Genomic DNA, 5,274 nt, shown 5'->3' with positions numbered 1-5,274 from the left:
CTCGGTCTCCTCCAGTGGTCCCCAGCATCACAGGTACCAGTCTTCAGGCAATTCCACTCCACGTGACCTCAAGAAATGGCTGGAGTAATTGGATATTGCAAAGGCTACGGGCCCTGACAACATTCTAGCAATAGTACTGAAGACTTGTGCTCCAGAACTTGCCGTTCCCCGAGCCAAGCTGTTCCAGTGCAGTTACAACACTGGCATCTACCTGACACAGTGGAAAATTAGTATGTTCTGTACATAAAAAGCAGGACAAATCAAACCCGGCAAATTGCCGCCCAATCAGTCTACTCTCCATTATCAGTAAAATGATGGAAGCTGTCATCAACAGGGCTATCAAGCAGCACCTGCTCAGCAATAACCTGCTCAGTGACCCCCAGTTTGGGTTGCCCCAGGGCCACTCAACTCCTGACCTCATTCCAGCCTTGGTTCAAACGTGGACAACAGAGCTGAATTCCAGAGGGGAGGGGAGAGGGACAGCCCTTGACATCAAGGCTGTGTACGACAGAATATGGTATCAAGGAGCCTTGGCAAAACTGGAATCAATGGGTATCGGGGCAAAATCTCTGACGGTTGGAGTCAGACCTAGCACGAAGGAAGATGGTTGTGGTTGTTGGAGGTCAGTCATCTTAGACCCAGGACATCTCTGCAGGAGTTCCTCAGGATAGTGTCCTCAGCCTAACCATCTTAGTTGCTTCATCAATGATCTTCACTCTGTCATAAAGTCAGAAGTGGGGATGGTCACCTATGATTGCACAATGTTCAGCACCATTTGCAACTCCTCAGATACTGAAGCAGTCCATGTTTAAATGCAACAAGATCTGGCCAATATCCAGGCTTGGGCTGACAAGTGGCAAGTAACATTTGCACCACACAAATGCCAGGCTATGACCATCACCAACAAGAGACAATTTAACCACCGTCCCTTGACATTCAATGTTGCTGCCATCACTGAGTCTCCTACTATCAACACTTAGGGGTTGCCATTGACCAGAAACTCAACTGGACTGACCACATAAACACAGCAGCGACAAGAGCAGGTCGGAGATTAGGAATACCGCGGTGAGTAACTCACCTCCTGGCTCCCCAAAACCTACCTACCATCTACAAGGAACAAGTCAGGCAGTGATGGAAAACTCACCATTTGCCTGGTTGGGTGCAGCTCCAACAACACAGAGGAAGCTTGACACCATCCAGGGCAAAGCAGTCACTTGACTGACACCACATCCACAAACATCCACTCTCTCCATCACCAATGCACAGTAGCTATTGTGTGTACTATCTACAAGATGCACTACAGAAATTCATCAAAGATCCTCAGATAGCACAACCTATAACCATTTCCATCTAGAAGGAAAGGGCAGCAGACACATGGGAACACCACCCCCTGCAAGTTCCTCTCCAAGCTCCTCACCAACTTGACTTGGAAATATATCGCTGTTCCTTCAATGTCACTGGGTCAGAGTCCTGGAATTCCCTCCTTATGGGCATTGTGGATCTACCCACAGCAGGTGGACTGCAGTGGTTAAGAAGGCAGTTCAATACCACCTTCTCAAGGGCAACTAGGAATGGCCCCAATAAATGCTGGATCAGCCAGCAATGCCCACGTCCCATAAATGAATATAAATTGCCGTATATGCATCGCAGTTACTGTGTACCTCCACCGACAGCTGTCCATGAGACCATAAGATATAGGAGCAGAATCAGGCCATTCGACTCATCGATTCTGCTCCACCATTCGATCATGGCTGATGTTTTCCTCAAACCCATTCTCCTGCTTTCTCCCTGTAACCCTTAATGCCCTTACTAATCAAGAACCTATCTATCTCTGTCTTAAATACACTCAATGACTTGCCCTCCCACTGTGATAATGAGTTTCACAGATCCACCACCCTCTGGCTGAACTCAGCACCAGTCTAACCAGGAACATTCCTCCTCACAATAGACGTTTCCACACTCTACACCAGCATCCCCCACAATGATGGCATCGTGGCAACAGCCTCAGTACTCAACACCAACAACTGCCAATCTCCGAACACCATCCTACAACTCATCCGCTTTATCCTCGATCACAACATCTTCATCTTTGACAACCAGTTCTTCATCCAGCCATGGGGACCAAATTTGTACCCCAATATGCCAACATTTTGATGCACAGGTTCGAACAAGACTTCTTCTCTATGCAGGACCTTCAACCAACACTATACACGAGGTACATTGATGACATTTTCCTTCCTCTGGACCCATGGTGAGGAGTCACTGATAAGACTAAACAGTGATATTAACAAGTTTCAACCCACCATCAAACTTACCATGGACTACTCTCGACTATCTGTCTCATTCTTGGACACATGCGTCTCCATCAAGGATGGGCACCTCGGCATCTCACTGTATTGCAAACCCACAGACAACTTCACGATGCCACACTTCTCCAGCTTCCACCCGAAACATATTAAAACAGCCATCCCCTATGGACAAGCCCTACGCATACACAGGATCTGTTCAGATGAGGAGACTTCTGAAGGTACCCAAGGGTGTCCTCATAAGAACATGATATGATGCTCAACTCAACAGTTCCGATGTGCCAAAGCGAGCAACCAGAATGACCTCCTCAGGAGACAGACACAAGCTGCAACCGACAGGGTACACTTTGTTGTCCAGTACCTCCCAGGAGCCAAAACACTACGCCATGTCCTTCGCAGCCTGTAACACATTATCAATGAGGATGTGCACCTCACCAAGACCTTCCCCACACCTCCACTGCTTGTCTTTAAACAACCACCAAACCTCAAACAGATCATTGTTCGCAGCAAACTGCCCGGCTCTCAAGACAACACCACACAACCCTGTCACGGTAGGCGCTGCAAGACATGTCAGAGTATCGACACGGATACCACGATTATATGTAAGGACACCTCCCACCATGTACGTGGCAGGTACCCATGTGACTCAGACAACGTTGTCTATCTCATAAGCTGCAGGCAAGGATGCCCTGAGGCATGGTACATTGGTGAGACTGAGCAGAAGCTACGGCAACGGATGAATGGACACTGCACAACAATCAACAGACAGGAGTGTTCCCTCCTAGTCGGGGAACAGTTCAGTGGTCCAGGACATTCAGCCTCGGACCTTCGGGTGACCATCTTCCAAGGTGGACTTCGGGACAGGCAGCAGTGCAAAATGGCCGAGCAGAGGCTGATAGCCAAGTGCGGTACCAATAGGGATGGCCTCAACTGGGACCTTGGGTTCATGTCACACTACAAGTGACCCCATTGCACTATAATCATGCACTCTCCTGCAGGCCCAATCACTCCCGCAGACCCTCTCTCGTATGCTCAGACATACGTTCCCACATTCACCCTCTCACAGACTTATACCCCTTTAGATTAGGTTCTCCTACACCATGGAAACAGGCCCTTCGGCCCAACACGTCCACACCAACCCTCCGAAGAATAACCCACTCAGGCCCACTCCCCTGACTAATGTACCTAACACTACGGGCAATTTGGCATGGCCAATTCACCTAACCTGCACATCTTTGGACTGTGGGAGGAAACTGGAGCACCCGGAGGAAACCCACACAGACACGGGGAGAATGTGCAAACTCCACACAGACAGTCACCCGAGGCTGGAATTGAACCCGGGTCCCTGGTGCTGAGAGGCAGCAGTGCTACCCACTGAGCCGCTGTGCTGCCCCAAACGCTCACACACACATTCACATACATACACACTCTCTTACAGACACTCATATCACCCCACCCCCCTCCCCCCCCCCCCCAACACGCACACACCCACATATAAATTTTGTGGGGTAAATTTGTACTTGCAGAATGACGTTTTATTTTCCTCAAACACTGCTTAAATCCATGGAAGAGTCTGTAATACCCTTTTTTAGATTAGAATCAGTCTGAACATTGGGGTACAGACAGCCTCACACAGGGCACTGCGCACCTTCAATGCATTATCTGGGCTATCATTGTTAAAGTGCACTTGAGAATGTAACTTTAAGAAAGTTCTGGAATTTACATATGAAAGAATTGAAATTGAAATCAACATACTCATTCTACAAGATGAGAGATTTAATAAACAATCCATCTCTTTTTCAATATATAATTTCAGTTACATCACACTAAACTTTTGCCATAAATTCTATGTTCTACTATCTTATACTCCACAATCACCTGATGAAGGAGCAGCGCTCCGAAAGCTAGTGCTTCCAAATAAGCCTGTTGGATTATAACCTGGTCTTGTGTGATTTTTAACCTCTGGCTGAAGAAATTCCTCCTCATCTTAGTCCTAAAGGTCTTGTCTTCACTCTGAAGCTGTACCCTCTGGTCCTATTCTCTCCCACTATTGGAAACATTTTCTCTATGTTGACTTTATTCAGGCCTCTCAGTATTCTGTAAGTTTCAATCAGATCCCCCCCATCCTTTTAAACTCTGCTGAGTATAGATCCGAAGTCCTCAACTGCTCCTCATATGGCATATCCTTCATCCCCCGGGATCATGCTTGTAAACCTCCACTGGAACCCCCTCCAACACCAGCACATCCTTCCTTCGATACAGGACCCAGAACTGCTTACAATATTCCAAATGCAGTCTGACCAGATCTGATACAGCCTAAGTAGTACATCTCTGCTCTTGTATTCTAACCCTCTTGAAATACAGCTGCTGTTGCTTGCCATTTCATGAAAACCTTGTCGAACAAAAGCTTCGAATTTGAATGATCCACCCAACTGATCTTCCTCTGCCCTCTGGGATAGAGAATTCTGAAGATTCACCAACCTTCGTATGAAGAACTTTCTCCTCAACTCACATAAAATACTGTGGGTGCTGGAGATCTCAAATAGACACAGAAAGTATTGAGAAACTCAGCAGATCCGGCAACATGTTCAGGAAGAGAGACAGAGTTAATGTTTTGTGTCCCGTATAGTGCTTCTTCAGAATATTTATTATCTCCTCCTCATTCCAACTCTAAATGGTTTATTCCTTATTGTGCGATTGTGTATCCTGGCTTTAGACCACCCCACCCCAGCTAGAAGAAATATCCTTCCTGCAGCAACTCTGTACAGTCCCTGTATGAATTTATATGTTTGAATAGAATCACCTCTCATTCTTCTGAATTCTGGACTATAGGGGCCCAGTTTCCTCACAGAACATCCCAGGAATCAGTTTAGTCAGCATTCATAGAACTTCCTCCACCTCAAGTTGACCCTTCCTTAGATGAGGACTTCCAGAGTTCATAGGTTCATAAGACCTAGGAGTAGAATTA

The sequence above is a fragment of the Chiloscyllium plagiosum genome, chromosome 15 (assembly GCF_004010195.1).
Source record: "Chiloscyllium plagiosum isolate BGI_BamShark_2017 chromosome 15, ASM401019v2, whole genome shotgun sequence".
NCBI classification, from domain to species: Eukaryota; Metazoa; Chordata; class Chondrichthyes; order Orectolobiformes; family Hemiscylliidae; genus Chiloscyllium; species Chiloscyllium plagiosum.
The sequence above is the reverse complement of the archived record's forward strand: the minus strand, read 5'-3'. Positions refer to the sequence as shown.